Source organism: Leucopleurus acutus, assembly GCF_964270905.1.
Source record: "Leucopleurus acutus genome assembly, chromosome: 21".
Classification (NCBI taxonomy): Eukaryota; Metazoa; Chordata; class Mammalia; order Artiodactyla; family Delphinidae; genus Leucopleurus; species Leucopleurus acutus.
In genome coordinates, this window is record NC_139163.1 from 25,542,927 (window position 1) to 25,565,155 (window position 22,229).

At 43.7% G+C, this 22,229-nt stretch overlaps 1 pseudogene across 1 annotated transcript in view; it reads left to right on the top strand.

Moving 5' to 3' along the window:
* Window positions 1-22,229, top strand: part of LOC309977584 (calpain small subunit 1-like) — a 99,535-nt pseudogene that overhangs the window by 72,292 nt on the left and 5,014 nt on the right. The window contains exons 2-3 of the transcript in view: window positions 8,838-8,923; window positions 10,813-10,915. The product of the transcript in view is annotated as a calpain small subunit 1-like (transcript). The remainder of the gene's footprint in view (window positions 1-8,837; window positions 8,924-10,812; window positions 10,916-22,229) is intronic.

Consider the following 22,229-nt stretch of genomic DNA (forward strand, 5'->3'; position numbering starts at 1 on the left):
GATTCTTAACCACTGCGTCACCAGGGAAATCAAGAGAGAGTGAATTTAAAGATGTCTTCGAAGCTTTGGGAAATACACATTTCATGATATAGAGGGATGTGGTGGACACCGTTAATCCCTGCCCAGATCCCCTTTATGTGCAATTGCATCTATTCCCCAACTGCTGTGGGTGTGACCCTTTAAGGCTCACAGTTTTCCTCTTGTCTGGAGAAACGCCCTCAAGGATTGTCTGCAGCAGAGAGGCTGAAGCTGCCCTGCCCCCAACTCCAGGGATGTTACATCCTCCCTCCCAGGGCAGCTGACAGTAATGACTGACCAATATGGGACCTCAAGGTGGGACAACTCAGAGGAGTCATTCAGGCTTCAGAGCTCCCTGAAGAATCCGGCTGAGGCTGGACGTCAGCTGAAAACACATCTTTGCTTAGCTTCTGCCCCTGCTTTATCTGTTTCCCTCACTTCCTTACAGATTTCTCCTGGGAGCATTTCCTCAATAAATCACTAACACAAGAATCCCCATCTTAGGCTCTGCTTCTATGCTAACTGACCCCTGAGAGAGGAGTGGGGAAATACTGGTGCAGTGGACACAAAAGGGAATGTAAGAGCAGAGTGTGAATTTGGACTTGATAGATCCTATCGATCTTTTCCCAGGATAGTCTGTCCTGTTGGAGTACCCTTCACACCAGATGGGCAAAATAACAGCTGGAGGGGAACACTGAGAGATACTGAAGAAGGCAGGTGTGTTTCAAGTACATTTGATCAAAATTGACCTTCTGATATCAATTATTTAACTAGAGAGCCAGATATCCATTGAACCAGTCCTAAGTGCGTTTTCTTGAGTGACCCAAAATTTAAAATCTAAGGACTTTTCAAACAGAGAATGGAGAGCCCGTGAGCACCTGAGGGATCAGCAAAACCTCCCCAACAATTTTTCAAGTGTTTTATTTTTAGCACAACTGGATTTAAGTCATTTTGCAAGCGCTCTTCCCTTCAGTGCTTAAGCCCTTGGGTATTTCAAAGGAAATTTAATCCATATGTTTCTGATTCATTTACATTTTAAGTCATAAAAATGTTATTTTTATAAGAGCTGTTTGATATCCAAGAAACTTTCTGAGCCTTTTTTTGTTTCAGTCTCTTTAAAGTCTTGTTGGTTGGAGCCAGGGAGCAGACATGGTGTGTGATGCATCACCCGAAAATGTGATCCAGACAGACGCAACCATAAGCTGACCTCAGAGCAACGCCTGCCCCATCAGCCAAAAAATAATGGCAACGGGACGATCAACAAAACTGGTCTGGACACCAGAGAATCCTTGAGAAGCACACGGGAAGCCAATGGCAAATGATAATAAAGATTAAAGTGGAATTCATTAGTGTGTCACTGATGTGTTTGGTCATAAAATGACCAGACTATCAGACATTACAGCAAGCTATCATTCCTGGCAGCTTCCAAGAAGATCTGCAGACTTACTGGACCAAGTCCCATATCACCACCCAAATACTTTCTGCGAAGAAAATCATGCCTTTTCTCAGCATTGCATATAATAACCAAACATCAAAATAACAACATCCAAAGGGCTTTAGGTCATTTATTGCACATTTTTACTACAGAGTACCAGGCAGAGATGAAAAGGAGGACACAAATACACATTTCACGATATAGAATGGTGTTCGTGTTACGTTGTTAAAAAAGAGAAGTATGGCGACAAACCTGTACATGGTCATTAGGACCACATGTTTTATTAAGAAAAGAGAGACATCAAAAATATGTTTATATATACATACATTAAAATATTTGACGGTAATTATGTCTGGTTGGTAGAATTGGGATGTCTTCCTTTTCTTTGCTTGGTTTTTCTTTTAAACTTTTCTACAATTTGCATTGTGTGACTTAAAACAACAACTTTTGTCTGCACTTTAAAAATTGTATGGAATAGTATTCCTATAATATTGTAAGAGAGCAATGCCCTCTTTTTCTCCTCATTTCTGTTCCTTGGGAACAACAGTGCGTGGGATCCAAGCTGGACCGGGTGCTAAGGCAAATCACTGGATGATCGAATCATCTCAGAGTTGATGGAATGCAATTCTTCATCTGGAATGGCTGAATCTACGGTGACCACGCTTTCTGGACCCAAAACTGGTCACACCGTCTAACATGTAGGGGGTATACGACAGGATAGATGATTTTAAATCACAACAGTTCTCAAAATCCTAGGACAGATGGTTGTTCTGGCTATAGGGCACGTTGCTTCAGAAAGGAAGAAAAATTCTAAAAGGTAACGTAAGGCACGCTCTGAAGGAAAAGATAATGGCTGGTAATTTGTAAAACTGTAGCCGCTGGCCCTCAATGTCCACCAAGAAGGACTCTTTTGATTCTCCCTCATGTAAATGTAGACAGCATTTTAAATCCAAAGGACTATACCTTTCACATCTGTTGGCATCCAGTCAGGTGCTGTTTAAAGCACTCCCTGCACAAAATGTGCATGGCTGCCAATATTAATCATATAAATTCTCCCGAAACCTGTAAAATGAATGCCTTCTCCTGAAAAGCCAGTCTCTCTAATATCATCAGCACCCCATTTTCTCTCTTCTTTACTACCATCCCCACCAACCTCAGGGCTGGTTCGGAATCACAAGTCATTTTCTCTTCTGTTTAGCTGAGCTCATAAGAGCCTCTTTGATCATAAAGACAGGATAAAGCAAAGCAGACCCATCCTTTTCTGAGGCCCTGTTAGTAGAGAAAAGTTAGATAAATAATCCTTAATGCTTTCATTTTTTTTAAAAAAAAAAAAACATGAATCCATAGCCTTCCACTCAAAGGGAATAGGGTAAGTGGAGAATTCAATTAATTATCATAGAAAATCAAGTTATTTCAAAACCCTGGAAAGACTTTCTGCTTTAACATTCTGTGATGATTCTATTTAAATATATTGTATTCTCACCTTCTGGAATGGCTGAATTCATTTTAAACAGGCATTAACTTTGAAGCTCGAAAATGATGTAAAGTTTAACCGATTGGCCTGTCATGGTTAACTATACTCTCCTACCAATCTGCTCAACTCACAGGAATATGAGCTCTCAGTTCCAGGTCCCAGGCGACAGTTCTCTAAGGCTGGCAAATCTCTCCTCCAAAAGACAGCATTTTCTTTAAAAGTCCACTAGGGCCCTGGTTATAGATGGATGTCATGTATGTAGAGATAATGTCCACTCCAAATGAGACCGACATAAATTAACCTCAAAAGTCCCTCATCCTAAAGCAAAGCAATAGGATGCTTTCTTGATCCCCTGATCTGAGAAAAGGGGTGTGGGGGGGAGGGAGGGAGGGAGGGAGAGAGGAAGGGAGGGAAGGAGAAAGAAATTGATTTGGTCTTTGAGGTTTGTGCCCAGTGCTCTACTACTGTCATTGTGCCATGGGTTTTGGATTCAAATGTCACCAAATCAGTGGCAACCAGCATTAGATTTGATGTGAAATATTGTTACAGGTTGTAGGTGCCTAATAAATATCTCGCCATATTAACTAATGATTCACTCATTCATTCAACAGCTAACTCAAGAACCCACTAAAATGGCAGCCATTAGGCACTAAGAACAGAGATGAGAGACACAAAATCCCTGACCTCCGAGGATAAATGCACTAGCAGTTGGACAAACAAGCCAATTAAAAGAAAAACTCAGGTGGGTCGTATAAAACAATGAAAACTGTACTTGGTACTGTGAGAGGAAAGGTAACTTTCCCAGAAAAGCTGGTACTTGAGATGAGTTTTGGGGGGTTTGGGGAGGTTTTTTGTTTGTTTGTTTCTGGCCACACCACGCGGCTTGCAGGATCTCAGTGTTCTCTGACCAGGGATCAAACCCAGGCCGTGGCAGTGAAAGCCCGGAATCCTAACCACTAGCCCACCAGGGAACTCTTGAGATGAGTTTTAGAGAAGGATTAGGAGTTAGTCAAGCCAAGGGTGAGCGGCAAAAGAGGAGTCTGTGTAAACACTGGAAATTAATGGGTGAATGGATTTTTTGGTGTTTTTTGGTCAGTGGGTATTATATACCTACCAGTTAGAGCTGGTGGGCTTACAGATCCCTCCCCCACCAAAAAAAAATAAAAATAAAACATAAATAAGAACTAAACTGTGATCACACTTGTATTTCAAAATGATTAATTAGAAAAATATGTTTTGGTTTGTTTACAGAACCAGTGCCCCTAATTCTAAGAAAATAATTTTTTTTTTCATCATAAGTCCAAAGATGTTTTATTCTATGGCTGCTATGAAATCATCTACAACCAAGCTCAGACTTTACTGGAAAGCAAATGAGAACGTGCGCCACGTTTGAGGGCACTATACTATTTCTTAACATAGAATAGTATGTGTTTGAAAAAGCACAGACTTAGCTTTAAAACCCAGCTTAACCGCGTAACAGCTGTGTGACTGAGCAAAGCAGCCTTTCTGAGACTTGGTTTCCTCATCCGGTTTTTGAGTAGCAAAAATTCCTTTCCGTTAATAAAGCTGTCGGGAGAATTACATTCAACCGTGTATATGAAGGTCCTACTACCTGCCACTTAGTGCATGTTAATTGTTTCCTTCCCCTTTTCTTGGGGACAGGGGGTCTGAACAGGGGCAACGAGATAACCCTAGCTCACGATCTTCAAAGCAATGCTCATGTGCAGGCAACACTGATATTTGCTTAGCTGGCCTCATGTAAGTCAGCCAAGCCAGACTCAGTCTGATCATGTTCCTTTTTACCAGCTGCAGAAAAAGTAATATTTAGTTATGGATCTTGGATGCCAGGAGAGAGCTGGCGCTCACCATTTCATTTACACAGTGGAGAGACACCTGCAGCGTAGCTTGTAGAAAACAATAGAATTGTTATAAAAAATATCTCCCCTGGCAGCAAAGACACTTACAGTTAATGAGCTAATAAATATTGTCAAGTGACCTTTCCCTTGCCAAGTATTAAGTCGTAAAGAGAGGGGGAAGGGAAGGATTAGAACTGCGTGTTTGCTACAGAGTTCAGATTCGGCTTCTTCTGGCCAACTTCTATTACTATCGACCATATTTTAGGCGTGTCAGTCCACTCATTCTGACTGTCGGTCCACTCATACTGCCTGACACTGCAAGTTCTCTAGGGCAGAGACCTCCTTCTTCTAGGCTGGCGTCTGTGGAGAGCACAGTGTTCTTCTCCATCTCGGTAATGGACCTTTGCAGGATTACTTCTCCTTACGCTGCCAGTGGAGGATGGGGTTAGGTCCTTGCTGCAAAATCAGCCATTTTCAGTTTCATATCCAAGTCTCATTTTTCTCCAGGGACTGATATGAACACTTGTTCTTAATATTTGCTAAAAAATACAAGAATTTCTAACTTCCAATCCTGACACTTCATTCTAGATACGTGGACTAGTCCAGGTCCCTTTATTTATTCATTCATTCATTCATTCGTTTATCCGTTCATTCATTTATTTGCTTGTTTGTTGTAGCACAACGATTCAGATCGTATCTTCCGATCATTTTGATTATCCTGAGAACAAGATCCGAACTTCTCACCTTGGCTTTAGGAAGCCCTCCCCGATCTGCCTTCTGACCTACACACTCCCTCCCATTCACTCCTTCCAAGCAGGCCACCTCCCTTCTGTTCCTCAAACATACCAGGCAGCTTCTGGCTCAGGGCCTCCGTGCTCGCTGTGCTCTGCGCTTGAATTCTCTCCTTCCTGACCTTTGCACGTCAGGTCCCTTCCCGACTTTCAATCCTCAGCCTTCGTACAACTTCCTCAGTCTGGTCATGCTAACCCGCTCTCCAAGGCGGCCGTTCAGCCTCTTACCACAATTTCAATTTTTTCGTCTAGCTCCATCAGAAGTCTCTCGATCATTTCTTTACTTGCTTATTTTTTTTGGAATTTGTGTCTTTTTTAACTTTTATATCCCCTTCCCTGGAGCAGTTCCTGGCTGCTCAGTTAATATTCATGAAATCAGTGAATGAACAATGGCCTGCCTTCCTGATGTGGGGCTCACCAATGTTCCCCTATCCTCCCCACTGTCAGTTGTTTGGTGAAATTCTGTGATAGTCTGACAGTCAGCAGTTTGGAAAGAAGCAGCGGTTTCTGTCTGAATGTGGGCCTGGCTATGCCCTGAGAACAATATAGGGTCTCGTTTCCTGGAGGGCCTGGTGACAGAGCTGATCCAGGAGGCTGCCATATGGTACATTGATATGCACCTGCCGTGAGAACACAGTCTAGAGCACACACTAGAATAAACAGGAAAATTATGGAAAATGACTGGCAGCAGAGAACCTGACATTCTGCCTTGAATCTCTGAGGGAAAAAAAAGCCTAAACTGTTGGAAAAGTCTACATATTAACTGGCACGTCAAATACCTCCCCCAAGCAACACTCATTTGAGAAGAAGGAAAAAATCTTCCAACATTTTTTAGAGCTGAATACCAAGTACTTTTGCTTTATTACATACAGCGGGCCAAATTCTCACTCTGTGTACACATCCAAAATGCATGTGTGTGATGCACCGTACCTGGAGGGGTAAGCTAATAGTCACAGCAGAAAAGATAAACAAGCGCATCTCTTAGTTATGGTTATGTTTACACTTCTAGCTTCCAGGCAACTTAATTATCTGATTTTAATGCATATGTCCTTGTCAGAAGCTATCAGCACCTGGCAAAACGGACTCAGCCCAATGTCTTGATTTTAAAGTACAGCATGTCAAGCAAAAGAAATGATAGAAATATTTTTGTCGGGCTTCCCTGGTGGTGCAGTGGTTGAGAGTCCGCCTGCCGATGCAGGGGACACGGGTTCGTGCCCCGGTCTGGGAAGATCCCACATGCCGCGGAGCGGCTGGGCCCGTGAGCCATGGCCGCTGAGCCTGCGCGTCCGGAGCCTGTGCTCCGCAACGGGAGAAGCCACAACAGTGAGAGGCCCGCGTACCGCAAAAAATATATATATATATTTTTGTCCTCTTTTTTTTTTTTTAACACATGAGAACAAGATTCCAGACAGGTTACATGGAAGCTCTTTGGGGGAGAAGCAACCTTCTCCCCCAAAGTTCTAGAAGTCCAGAGCTGAGACAAAGTAGAATACATGTTATAGAAATGTAAATGCACATTAATTTACTCATTAACATATTAAAAGTGAAACTCCAAATTCAAGCCACAAGTTTGAAATAGAAACATGCAATTCAGTTAATGGAGGGATTTTACCTACCTCATGTATTAGTTTATTCTATGACACAGAATTTGGACTTAAACTCATATATACATAAATCACATATATATATTGTATTCTGCCTTTATTCCCTAACTTGATTTTAAACTTGATAGTTACCAAGTTGCAACGCTAGTCAAGCCATTGCTTTCTTCTATGACTTGGTTTTCAATCTGAGTATTAATGAGTGGCTGTAAAGCACTTAACAGTCATAAGAGCCACACACAGTGTTATCTTAATGTAAAGATTTTCAAAGGATGAGTTGAAAGTTACAAAAAGAAAAATGCTGAAGTGGCATATACCTCCCACCCACTTTTCTTGTAGCTCAGTTGTCTAAGAACACTGACATTATTTACAAAAACTATGAATTATCAAGAAGATATAAAAAATGCCAAGTTGCTTAAGCAGAGGCATTTTAACTACACAGATGGCTGGAAAGATCAAAGGCCACATATGAAGTCATTTTTGAGTACCACTAATACATTAGAGAACTTTAATCACTTAGTCTAATTTTAAAAGTTTTAAATGCTCAATAATAGCTGCTTTGACCATAAGAAAAGAGAAGGAGGGGAGAGGAAGGAGAAGAAAGTAAAAGAAAAAAGTCGAAAACAGATTAAGTAGCCCTCTTTGCAAACCAAGGCAATTAAAGAGACATCTGAGAATGAGAAATGAAGGAAAGAGATGAGCTCTTGAAGCTGAAGTAAGTGACTGTGATGTCTGCCTTCTAGAAGCTGGACTCTGATATCACCCACTACTGGTGGCAACACCAGAATTTCTATAGGGAAGTGACTTAGGAACAACCATCCTGCTGGAAGCAGCAGCTAGGAGCTCGTCTGGGCGCTGCAATCACACAGAAAGCACATTACTTTTACTGTAAATTATATCTTTATTTGGGTGGCCTTAGGGCATTGATAAAAGCTGGAGGGTCAAAAGCACCTTCACATACATACAACTCGCCCTTTAGATCTGCCACTGCAGTTTGAATATACACATACCGCCTTATATACTGTATGTAGTGGAGAAAAAACAGTTGGTGCAGGAATTTGTGAAATGAAGAAAAACTCCTATCTTATTAGAGCTGGAAGGGACTCAGACATCCTCAGGTCTGTGATCTGAAGGTCACAGGAGGAAGTGAACAAAATGCTGATAGTTACTGAATCTGGGTGACAGGAACATGGGGGTTTTGTTATAGTATCTTCACTAATTTATGCATATTTTTAAATGTTATAATAAAAGTGAATGAAAGAAAGAAGGATGGGGAGAGAAAGAGGGAGGAAGGGAAAGAAGGAGGGAGGGAAGGGAGGAAGAAGGGAGGAGAAGGAGAGAGAAAAAGAAAAAAGGAAGAAAAAGAAAGGAAGAGAGAGGGAAAGAAAGAAGGAAAGAAAGAAAAGAAAGAAGAAGACAGAAGAAAAAGAAAGAAAGGAAGAGAGGGACAGAAAGAAAGAATAGAAAGAAAGAAAGGAAGGAAGGAAGGCAGGCCTCAAGTCTTATGGAAAAGAAACACTGGTAGCTCCCCCCTAAACCAAGGATAAAGAGTGACCACAGCAAAGGACTCCACACTCCACACTCTGCGCTTACACGTCTATGTAAACCAGGACCCACCGTCTGACCGTACGTTTAACATGGATGGGTCTTTCACTTTCGCAGAAACTGTCACACCAACTGCCTCAGCTCTTGGGAAGAAGTGACTCCTTTTGAGAGGTTCAGCAATGAGGGTCTGGATCTACCCAAAGGTAGAAAATCAGACAAATCAAACTGCCCCACGTGTTCAGTCCTCTGTCCATCTTTTCTGTGCCACTCGAAAGGCAAACACATCTGCCGCCCAGCTGCACAGCTTCATCACGGACAACCAGATGGGCTCTTATTTCATGGATTCTAGTTGCAATCCTTGTACAGACTCTTTTATTTTTTGAAAACCCTTCACTACTCAGCAGTCCCAGAAATGCATGTCAGCTCTTCATATGCCAAATTACTCACCTGCCATTTCAGAGGCCAAGTTCAGAAAGTGTTTAGACGAGAACTTAGAGGAACTTGACTCAATGAGGAGCGGGAACTGGCTCTTCGTGGCAAACTGAAACGAGCAGACAGACCTCCTCGTATTCCATGCCAGGTGTGGTTTTTCTCTGCTGCTGAGTACTTATCTGGCCCTACATAGGCTAAAAAACCTCTGGGAATGTTGGTGAGGCCCCTTGGAAGTAATTTTATACAAGGTCCAATCAATTCACTGGAAGGTTACTAAGAGCCTGCTAGGTGCCAAGTACTGTGCTATGAGCTGGAAATATGGTACAAATGACCTCAAGAAGGTCAACGTCAAGTGGGTAAGATTAAGAAAGAGGTCAGCAATGATAATCCACTGTGGCATGTATTACAAGGTGTTTACACAAGCGCAATCACAGGAAGACAGAAAGAAAAGGCTACAAAGAGGACATGGCATGTGAGTTGCGTCTTGAGGGGTGACAAGGCAGGCGCCTACTGACGGTATGGGAAGGAGAGGAGGAAGCACTGCAGGAGGAAGGGACAGCAAGAAGCGAGGCCCTGGCCCACACACAGGTGTGAAATGCACACACCCCATCCATTGGGTGGATCAAGCTTCGGGCAAACGTTACTATGTGTCTTCAATGTTCCTAAGCTGGGTGGGGATGACGCAGACAGGACTCAGAAGTGGTCCCTACACAGAAGGGCTCATTGTAAAGTCTGCTCAGAATTGCTGGTAAGCGTCTCAGCTCGACTCAGACTGGAGGTCAGAAAGGTCTCCGCTCCTGCCCTGGGCAAGAGCATCTCACACAGAAGGAACTCAAGCCCCCCAGGACCAAGGAGCTGAAGGAACAGCAGGGCCAGGCAAGCCTTAGGGACAGTTTCTGAGTCAGCACAGTACGGCTCTGTCGGCGCATCCTCACCCCTTTCACTGGATTCTCCCAGATCCTTTCCTTTCTAAAATCTGCTTCTTGACCACCCTCCCCCTGCAAACACACACATTCACCAAAGACCCCACAGCGGACTTTCCCCTGGACTGCCTTTCCCAGCAATGCCTCTGACTCAAAACTGTGTCCCTCCCCCAGAAAGTCCTCCATCCCCTCCACCATGAAGACCTCAGCCCAACGTTAAGAGGAAGATGAGCAAAGTGAGTAGGAAGATGCGAATGATTACAATTCTCTCAATCTCCCTGAGGCCTCATTTGTTTTTTGTTTTTTGTTTTTTTGGCGGTACGCGGGCCTCTCACTGCTGTGGCCTCTCCCATTGCGGAGCACAGGCTCCGGACGCGCAGGCTCAGTGGCCATGGCTCATGGGCCCAGCCGCTCCGCGGCATGTGGGATCTTCCCGGACTGGGGCACGAACCCGCGTCCCCTGCATCGGCAGGCGGACTCCCAACCACTGCACCACCAGGGAAGCCCTGATTTTTTTTTTTTTTTAATAGCATCATTTAACTCAAATTATAGGTAGCATTTCAGGCAGTCTGGAAGGGATGTTTTAGGGTGGGGACTTGTTTCAACGGTCCTTAGATTCCACAACCACACAGGCTCCCACACCCATGAATAAACTTGGCCCTGGGAACAAAAAGAAGAAACAGTTCTCCCACCTGAGAGGAGACAGCCTCTGCTGTTCTCTGTTTGGGATCCACCAGTTTATGGGGAGCCCTGGGCTGGCCTGGGCAAATCTGCATCTCTTCCTGAAGGGCTGGAAGGCCGGTTGGAAGGGGGCGGTGGCAGTCAGCTGCCCGCAGCATGGTAAGCACAGCTCTGGACCCGCGTCTGCCCCGACCAGTTCCCAGCCTCGGAGCCCAGCCTGTCCAGCCAGGGGCTCAGAGAAGCCTGGGGCCCTCAGCCGGAGCACCCTCCTGTCCCCCTTTATTCCCACTCCCAACCTCACTCTATCCTCTTGTTCCTTCCCCAGGGGCCCGGCACTCTGTGGATGTTCAGGGAAACCTGGTCCAGACTCTAGCAACCCCTCTGCCGCCCACCAGGCGCAGCTCCTGCCCTTTCTCAGGTTCTCATAGGAATCCGATCAGGACTTCCTAGCAGGCCTCCGAATCCCAGGCTCTTATCAGTGGTGAGCCAAATCCCATATCTCCTTCTGGGACACAGCCCTAGCAGAGCCATCTCTGGCCCACAGCCCACCCCAGCTGGGCCTCCCCTGAGTAGAGGATTTATCTTTGGGGAGCTGAAGCGCCAGGCCCTCCTCAAAGCCTCAGGTTGAATACCCACTGATAAGGTTCGGCCACATCCTAAGGGGCGTCTCCTGGTGCGCGGGTGAGTGGTCCTGGAGGCCCGTCCTCCAGCAGCTGGGTGTGGCATCGCCTCACCATCCCTCAGAAAAGGCAGCTGCGAAGGAGATGGTGACCACAATCCTCCCAAACCGGAGGATCGGGAGTCTGGGACGCTTTCACCTCTTTGTTTCTGCAGTTTCGGGAAAACAGACAAAAGTCATCTCGAGGGGTGAAGGAAAACTGATCAGCTGACGAGAACTCAAGGAGACCTCGGCTGTTTCGCAGGCTCATTCGTTTATTTTCTGTCCAGTCACCCTGACAGCCCCTACTGGGCTCGCTTCCCTTCCCTGTAAACAAGCGGCTCTAATTAAACTCGTTCTGTTGGATAAAGGTATATAACCTTGAAGGGCCCATAAAAAATGGCTTCCCTCTGAAGACTTCCAAAAGCGCGTGGTCCCTTTGTCAGGCCCTGGACGAGGTTAATTTATGTCGTCGCTATCTTACTCTGAAGAACTCGAGTTACTGCACATCTGCTCTCTGCCTAATCTTTGCAGGAACATTGTGGTGGTCTCGTCAGCTCAGAACACCTAGTGGTCTCTTAACTGTTTCCTGCCCCAGATGTCCAGGCTTTCGGATCTGATTCTCTCTCCGCCCGTGCCCCCAGAGAAGCTTTCCACTGCCTTTCAGGCAATGTCCTGGCTGTTCCGCGTCCCCGGACTCCAGCTTGGGGGGACTCCCGCTCCCAGACACGCTGACTTCAGGTAGAGACTGGGAAGCCCGGCAGGAGAAGAAAGCAATTATCCCTTCATGTTCAAAATGGAGGGAAAAGATGATATGAGAGGGGAAATTATGCAAGAAAATATGGATGCCAGACAACGCTGTTCTTCAGTCTGTGGTTGCAATTAGAATTTTTTTAATTGAATAGAATAAAAATATCAGCGTATATTACATTAGTAGAGGCATTCTTTTGTAGAACCTTTGCTTTAACTGTATGTGTGTGTGTGTGTGTGTGTGTGTGTGTGTGTGTGTATTTTCTGGGTTATACTTAAAAATTCCTTCCTATGAGTTGCAAAGTAGTTTGAAATCCTGGTGTAGTGCATCTGGAGCTGTCTCAGTTCTACGGCTTTAACATTTCCCATCAATGTGACTGTGACCAAGTCCATTATGGTCTCCGAGTCTATTTTCTCAACTACAAATTGGGAGTGGTAACAATATGCACCATATTAGGGTGACTGAGAGGCCCCAATAAGATAAAGTGTGTGTGAGCTTTACTGCAAGGTTCTATGCCAATCGAAATCCACCTCACACCCCAGGAAGGGCTTCACGGAGGACGCCCAAGTTTGGTACCCGATGAGAGAAAGGGAATCACGGAGGAAGCCTCAGGCTCAGGTGTGGCTTCAGGACCTCACACGCTGCTTCATTTATTTAACAACATTTACTGAATGCCTTCTATGCATCAGTGACTATTTGAGTGACTGTGGATAAACAGACAAATGCTCTGACTCCGTGGAGCTGATGTTCCAGTGGGGGGCAGCCAAATTAAAAGAAAAAAATTATAGCGTGTGACATGACGTTGAATTCTCTGCGGAAAATGGCCTACAAGTAGACCAGTGCATTTGTTAGCAATTTTATCTAAGATCCCACGTGATTTTTTTAGCAAGTTTTGGTGGCTGAAAATGTTGGGAAACCACTGTATAACTTTGCTACTTTGGGGTGATGTGGTATGTAAGGTACCCAAAGACCCTTTTTGCAAAGGACACCCTCGGAATGTGTTCCCTTTAAGAGCTCTCTGGGATAATCCACCTTGGGCATCTTTTGATGACATCACCATCAGTTTTAATAAAAAGCAGCTTTAAATCAACAAGAAGGGCTTCTTGTCTAGAAGACAAGTAAACACATGGAATTTGTTACCTGAACTAGTTGTAGAGCCAAAACATAGACAGGTTCAAGACAGGCTTAGATAAATACATGGATAATAAATGTTTAATGGCATTTCAAATTTTTAAAAGAGATCTCACGAACTATATGGCGTCCTGAGAGCTCATGAGTACTCCTGGCTTCTTTGTACCAAGCCAGTGGCTTACGCACCATCCCCATCATCAACACTATATAACTGCTGTCTGGTGACTTAAGTCCCGGGTCTCCAGCTTTTGTGATAACTTTTAGCAGCCAAGTTCAAAGGCTGGGAAACCAAACCTAAGGTTGGGAATCCTGGATACTCAGCCTCGCTTCCAGTTTTCATTTCTAAGTCAGTTCACATTTCTAAGACCCACACTCTCCTTTACAAAACTAGTCTCATTGACCTTTGAGGCCCCACTGAGTGAAGGAAAAACAAAAAGAGAAAACCACTGATATAAAATTGTATCATGAGAGGGACTTCCCAGGTGGTCCAGTGGTTAAGACTCCACACTTCCACTGCAGGGGGGCACGGGTTCGATCCCTGGTCACGGAACTAAGATCCCACATGCTGCGTGGTGTGGCCAAAAGAAAAAAATAAAATAAATAAAATTGTATCATGAGATCCTATCCATTTTGGAGGAGAAATCAGCACACTGTTGCCATGACGCTTTATGAGGTAACAACGAGCGTGTGAATTAACCGTGCTGGAAGATCTGACCCTAGGTCTTACACACTCAGAATCTTGAATTTGTCAGCACATAGAAGGTGGAACTGTTTCTCAAAGGCAGTGCTCATTAACCAAACTGAGATTTACATATAAAAGTGAAATTCAAATTTTTACTAAAAAGGCAAAAATATATCTATATATTGCCCTATGGTCTAAAACAGGGTCAGCAAACAATGGCTTGTGGGCCAGCTCCGCCTGACGCCTGTTTTTGTAAAGTAAGTTGCGCTGGAGCACATCCAGGCCCTAGGCTTACGTATCGTCTGGGGCTGCTTCCCCCCCAGGAGCAGCAGAGCTGCGTTATGGCCACAGAGCTGCTGTGGCCTGCAAAGCTGAAAATATCTGCAATCTTGCCCTTTACAAAAAAGTCTGCCGAACTCTGGATGTGAATATTTTTGTTAATACAATTAACACATTCTCTCCTTTAAGTAGTATAAACTGAAGTGGGAAGTTTGTTTAATGAGCATAGGAACAGAACAGGTGGGCTTCCTTGGGTGATGTGAAGGACTAATTCTCAGCTGAGAAAGTATAAGACATAGTTGTCTATTACAGAGGAGCCATAATATTAAAATCCACCAGACAAGCTTCTTTGTCCTTTGGGCTGTGCTTGAATGGACCCTGCCACACTTTTCTTCTGTCTTTTGTTATTGTGCCTCCGTTGCTAAAGACTCCCCATCAGATTTATGTAGCAGGCTAACCCTCAGGCTTCATGTAGCATGAACAAAACTGGTCCTGTTTCCTCCCTCCACAGAGCCAGCTCATCACAGTGACACAGCTGAATGGAACACAGAAGTGACTCCAAAGCCATGACGTGAAACATAGCTATGGACTCGGTGATCTCAATGGTGGTAAAGGATGGCTACTCCTGGCAACACAGCCAACTTCTGAAAATCATCTTTAGCTCCCTCACGCATGTTACACTGCTAAATCTTCTTTCTCCTTTTTCAAAATTCCATTATGCTGTATGTGAGATATCTTCATCACACAGGCAGACCGCCTTTCTCATTTCAAGTTGTATTTCTCTAGGTATCACCATGTCTTTTCTTATGTACACCAACTTAGTGTCTCCTAGTTCTGTTCTTCACTCCTCACCAAGATGCTATGGCTAGGGAAACAAGAAAAGAAAGAAAGAGAGAAGGGGGGGAGAAAGAGAGAGAGAAAGAAAGGAAGGAAAGAGGAAGGAAGGAAGGAAGGAAGGCAGGCAGGCAGGCAGGAAGGAAGGAAGGAAGGCAAGAAAAAAGGAGAACAGAAACAGAGAAGAAAGCTCCTAATTTGTAAATCTTATTCCTGCCATATTTCAATAAAGTTGTTACATGTTGACTTGTGTCCTCCCCCTCCAAAAAAAGATGTTGACGTCCCAACTGCCAGTACCTCAAAATGTGACTTGTCCATTGTTGCAGATGTAATAGTTAGGGTCAGGTCATACTGAAGTAGGGTGGGCCCCTGATCCAATATGATTGGTGTCCTCATAAGAAGGCAGCCATGTGAAGAAAGAGACACACAGAGAACACCATGCAACAACAGACACGGAACTGGGGTGATGCAAACCAAGAAACCAAGCAATTGCAGGTAAACACCAGAAGCTAGGAAGAGCCAAGGAAGGAGGCCCCTCTACATTTCAGAGACAGCATGGCCCTGCTCTCATCCTGACTTCAGACTTCTGCCTTCCCGTACTGTGAGGCAATACATGTCTGTTGTTTTAAGTCACCCAGTTGGGGTGTTTCATTACAGCAGCCATGGCAAACTGATACATAAATACATTGAACCAAGTCTTGTAGCTCAGGGCCAGACTGTGTGCCAGACTATCAGGGCATTGGTTTGACAGCTGAACCCATTCTCTTTTTCCCATTTTTGGGGGGCTCCTCATGTTCGGCCCCACTTACTTTCTGCATGTAAGATGGCAGACATTTTGCTATAAGAATTATTTCCCATCTACCTCGATAAATCCTTTTTAGAAACATTCTGCACTAAGCACTGTGTCTAGTACAAGAACACTTTCCTAAAACAATGTGTGGAAGTACCTCTTCTTAGACATTTCTAACACATGTCAAGTTCTGTCTTCCGTGGGTGTGCAGTGGGTTAAGAAACTAAAACACTCGTCCACCCACTCCAAGGCCTTTCTTTTCTGTGACTGTGATTTACCACACTGCCCATTAACCTCAGCATCTGGAACCAGGCCACACTCCTCCCCCAAATCAGACACATCCTTTACGAATGGACCAACATCCTTTAAGAAACATCGAGACTCATGCAGATTCTGGCTCAGTCACTGGTAAATAACAGTGATGATGATGACAGGAGTCTTTGGCTTTTTAAGCCATAAACTTAGCTCCAGAGTTTTGATTCATAGCTGGATACGAAACACTGTGGGAACTTTGATTAGCAGGTGGTCCCATCAGGTGGGTGAATTGTTTCTACTTTCTCCATAGTTATTCACAGTTCATTTTCCCTTCAGGATTTTTTAGGTAAGGGCTTGGAACTCTAACATGTTTGGGTTTTAAATTCTGGAAGGCACGCGGTGGAAATTTTTGGCACTCTCTTCTGAGTGATTTATGTACTGCTCCCATTGGATGATCTGTTTTATGCATGTGTGAAGGACTGATGCTCTGGAAACGTTTGCTTCAAATTTGCATGTGTTGGCCCTTCTGCACCCTGCACTTCACACTGAAATGAAAAAACTCCTTCCCCGAGAGATAGTTACACTACTTCCTGAGGGAAAAGATCTTGAGATCCTTTCACCCCTTTTTTTTCCCACTGGTAAGCATCATCAAGAAGCCAAGAGTAGGAACTCTGATTTTAAGATCAGCTGGGAAGATACCCAGCTAAAATAACTTGGAAATATGTTGGGAATTTCAAAAACATGATGTGTGGAGAAAGGATAATTAAAACAAGAATCTCTGAGGCCTCCAGAAAGCAGCAAAGCAGCAAATTCTGCTAAGGCATCTGGTAAGAGTTTCTCTTTGATGATAGCAGACGATTAGTGGCTCTTCCACTTCTGAGAATGAACATTGCCCTTGTTAAACAGAAAGAGCACTGTGAACAAGTCACCTCCAAATCACCCTGAAGGTAGCGGTGTTGAAGCATCAGCCCTCTTGGAATAACTCCTGCCAGAGTCATCCTCTAGGACAGTGACAAACATGCTGGCTTCATAAAGAATGGTATCAGTCCCAGAATTTAGAATTTAGAGCTGGAAGATGGCAGAGATATTCCACTGGGTTTTAGACAGGCCGTTGAGTCTATCCATTGGGCACCCGTCAATAAATAAGATTATGTCATCTTGATCTTTCACTATCAGTTGGGAACCCCATGGGGTATAGGGTCAAGCCCACTGGGCAATAATCAATAATAGCCCCGTGCTAACAGGGGTCAGGTCTGGCAGTCTGGTTTGTCAACAGGAACCCTGTATTCACACAAAGAACTGAGTCTAGCTTATGAATAATCTTTCTTCATCTAGGGTAACAAGCGATTTTCTAGTGGCCCATCCCCAGGCTTGGTGCCATGGGAGAGATCAATGCACCCAGATGCACCCCTATGAAGGCAAAGACTAGTCTGGGTGCTCTTCCAGACAGCCTTGCATCAATTAGCGTCCATGAGGCAGACAGGTGGCACATTAACGAGAGTTCAAGCAAAGGAGGCTGAATGAAGAAGCAGGGTGAAGGGAACCACGAGGGATGCTGACATGCTGGGAGGAGCGACAGCAGTGATCTGTCACCACCCTGGAGCCTGAGAGAACACACAGAGGGAGTGGCACTCCCGGAGCCTGAAGCGTTGAAGCCGTGGCAGAAGGTGCAGGTGCTTCTGCAGCAGATGATGGCGCCACTACTACAACTGCAGTGAAGCAGGAGGGACCAGGAAGTGAACAGGGGCCTCCTTTCTCTTCCTAGCCTGCAGTCTGCTGGGGCCACTCTCCTTTAGTCCGAGCTCAAGGCAAGCTCTCCTTCAGTCTGAGCTGGGAGAGGTGACGGAAGCAGCGTACAAAGAAAATCATTCTGGCCATGGGGTCCCAGATGGACTGCACTGGGGAGCAACTGGAGGTATGAAGACGGGTTAGGAAACTACTCAAGCTAAGAGGTAGTTCCGGCATGAAGTGATAAGGGCTCAGACTGCAGTTATGACAGTGGGAAGGGAAGGACAGGGCAAACTCAAGAGACATTGATGAGGATGACAAGCAGGCCTCGGCGACTAATTGAAAGTGTAGGGATGGCTGAGGAGAGGAGGAAACAACGGTGCTCAAGAGGTTTGCAGCCTAATTGACTCGGAAAATGATGGTGTTATAGAGAGATGTGGCGAGTTAGCTGGAGAGGGGGAGGCTAATAATTTACTGAAACAATTATGATGATTTTAAGGTTCCGGTACACCATCTGGGATGATATTTATTGGAGGTATTCTTCTTCACACGAATACCTCACCTGGGTTCAAGAGCTCATAAATGGCCTGGCTGTCCACCATTTCCCCAAACCCCAAACCTAAGACATCCTCATCAATCCTTTCTCCATTACTCCCAAATTAATCAGTCTCCAAATCCTATTCATTTTACTTTTGTTGTCTCTCAAATCTACCCACTTTCCCCAATCCCATACTCTTTATCTTTGTTTCGACCACAATCATCTTTCACCTAGAATTCAGCGATTCTTTACCGAATGGTGTCCTGCCCCACCCCCATCATTTTCCACAAAGAAGTCAGCCAGGATGGTCTTTCTAAATAAGAAATCAGATTCTGCCATCTGCAGATTATATCCCTTCAGTGGCTCCCTTGGGATAAAGCCTTAACAGAACATGATAATCTTCTCATAGTTGACACCTGTTTCATTGTCTGCCCTCATCTCTCATCATTCCATGTCTCACCTTCTATGTCCCAACCACACTGAGCTATTGACATTTTCTTGACTGTGTCACACTCTCTCTCACTCCCAACCTTGCACATGACTGCCTTCTCTGTCTGGATTATCTTCCTTCTTTCACAACGCATCATTCTCGACATCAAACGTCAAAATATCCCTCCTCCTTCAGGGAGACTTTGCTGACATCCCAAGGCCATTCTGGGTATCTCTTTTCTGTGTTTCCTCAATATTTTATTTGTCCTGTATCATTGCTTGTAACACTGTGTAGAATTAATTGCTTATTTGCTTATGTGACTTCCACTCTAGATCTATGTGTCTAACCACAAAAAAGTATTTGTTTAATGAATGAATAAATAAAGCAAGTAGACACATTGTTCTCTTGGTATTTAAATCAATTCAACAAGCTGGCACTGTATAACTACTATTTGCCGTGCCCTGTGCTGGAGGTTGGGTGTATAATGGTGAGTGCACTCCTGCAGACAAGAAATGTACAATCTAGTATAGTAGAGTCAGTGATAAGTCAGCAAATATATTACACAAAGTGTTCAGTAATATGGAAGGGTCAGATGAGTGCAGTGGAAAAGGCCTATACTTAAACTCAGATTGAGGTTCAAATTTATTCTCCAATTTTTATATGACCTTGAACAGAAGGCTGAACCTCTTAAACCCCAGTCCTTTAATCTATAATGAGGACACAAATCCTATTTTAGACCTTATTATGATTAAATAATAACCATGGGGCATCATAGGGTTCGTAGATGTTCAATAAATGCTATTTTCTTCCTTTACATGTTTTGCTGTTGTGTTTGTGCTGTCATTGTTCGGGACTTAAAACATCTTCGGATACACCTTGTTAAAACGTAACAGCGGGTGAGGTGTGGGGATGGGGCAGAATTTAATCACAGAAAGGGGCTCAGATATTTCCTGAGAGCTTTTGCTAGGGGAAGAAGGAAAGGTCTCTGGGAAGGATCCAGAAACTGAGGCAGAGACTCAGTGGGTGGATGTGCACGGGAGGGGGAACTGGGATCTGACTGGCATGTTGGCCTATGACTGATACTGGCCTCCTCACTTGAAAATCCTAGGAGTTCCTAACGTCCACAGAGTTTTCCAGCCACAGCTAAGACCCATCTACTCACAGCTCTCACACATTTTCTCCTTCTTTCCAACCAGCTCAAAAGGACCTCGATGTGACCAGCAACAGCAGCAGCAGAGCAAAGCTAAAACTGCAGGCTTGCCTCTAGCTAACTATATTTCTTCACAGTGTCTTTTTTTTGTTTCTTCTTGAATCCATCAGCTCTTTTCCTGGCCCTATTCCTGCCTTAGTTTGAGATCTCTGCTAAATTTCCCCAGATCAGGGATTTTAACGTAGCAGTGGGTTATCCCCAGTGAGCAACGAGGGCAAAAATTGAGTACAAAACAATAAAATGGAAGTAAGAAAAAAAAAGAAACCAAAATAAATATCAAAAGCAAAGAAAGGAAGAAGAAAATTGGACTCTATTTACAGATGGCGTGAGTATTTGTGCTGAAAACCTCAAGGAAATCTACATGACAGCTACTAGAATTAATATGTAAACTTAGCAAGGTGGGAGAGTACAAAGTGAAGCATCCAGAAGTTAATTGCATTCTGTACGCCAGCAGTAAACAACCAGAAAATTAAATAATAAAAATTCGATTTGCAAGGGTACCTAAAAACAAACAATATTTAGGAATATATTTAACAAGAGATATGTGAGAACTCGTCACTGAAAATTATAGAACATTGCTCAAAGAAATTAAGGAAGAATCACATACATGGAGAAATCATCCATGTTCATAGGTTTATTGGAAGGTTCCGATTCATAGTACGTTAAAATTCATAGGTTCGTTGAAAGATTCAACTGTTAAGATTTCAATTCTACTCAAATTGACTGAGGGATTCAAAGTAACCCCAGTCAAAATCCCAGCCAGTATTCTCCCTGAAATTGACAAGCTCATTCTAAATTTTATTTGGAAAGGTGACAGCTCTAGAATAGCCAAAACAATTTGGAAAAAGAAGAACAAGATGGACCTTGATAGTGTAAGAAGAACTTATGCTATCTACAAAAATCGAGATAGTGCAGTATTGACAGAAAGACAGACAAAAGGAACAATGAAACAGAACAGAGTCCAGAAAGAGATCCACACATATATGTCTAATGGTACTGGAATGACTGGATATCCATATACAAAAAAAAAGTGTCAACTCAAACTATACACAAAAATTAACTTGAAATGATCATAGACCTAAATGTGAAGCCTAGTACTATAAAATTTCTAGAAGAAAACAATGGAGAAATTTTAGTGACCTTGGGTTTTGTGAAGATTCCTTAAATAGGAGAGAAAAACCATGAGCTATAAAAGAAAATGCCAGTAAGTTACTTTATCAAAATAAAAATTTGGGTCTTTAGCGCTTCCCTGGTGGTGCAGTGGTTAAGAATCCGCTTGCCAGTTCAGGGGACACAGGTTCGAGCCCTGGTCCGGGAAGATCCCACGTGCCGTGGAGCAACTAAGCCTATGCGCCACAACTACTGAGCCCGAGTGCCACAACTACTGAAGCCCATGTGCCTAGAGCCCGTCATCCACAACAAGAGAAGCCACCACAATGAGAAGCCTGCTCACCACAATGAAGAGTAGCCCCCACTTGATGCAACTAAAGAAAGCTGGCATGCAGCAATGAAGACCTAATGCAGCCATAAATTAATTAATTAATTAATTAATTTTTAAAAATTGGGGTCTTTAAAAGACATTGTCAAGAAAATGAAAAGACAACCAAGAGAATGTAAAAAATGTTTGCAAAGCATATATTTAACAAAGGACTTGTATCCAGACTATTTAAAGAACACTTACAATGCAATAATAAAAAGACAAACAATCCAATTAAAAAATGAGTGAAAGAATTGAACAGACACTTCACTAATGACAGTATACAAGTTGCATGAAAAGATGTAAATGACACTAGTCACCAGGGAAATGGAAATTAAAACTACCGTGAGATTCCACCATGCACCCATTAGAATGGCTATAATTAAAATGGACAAAACCAAATGGAGGTGAGGATGCTCAGCGACTGGAATCCTCATACACCCCTTCTGGGAATATTATATGGCTCAATCATTCAGAAAAAAACCTTTTGGTAATTTCTGAAAAAGTGAAACATATGACCCAGATGTTCCACTCCCAAGTATATACACAAAAGAAATGAAAACATATGTCCACACAAAGACTTGTACACAAGCATTTATAACAGTTTTGCACACAATAACCCTAAATTGGAAATCATCCATAGCAGCTTTATGCACAACAATCAAAAATCAAAACCAATCCAGATGTTCACCGGCAGGTTATGGATAAAC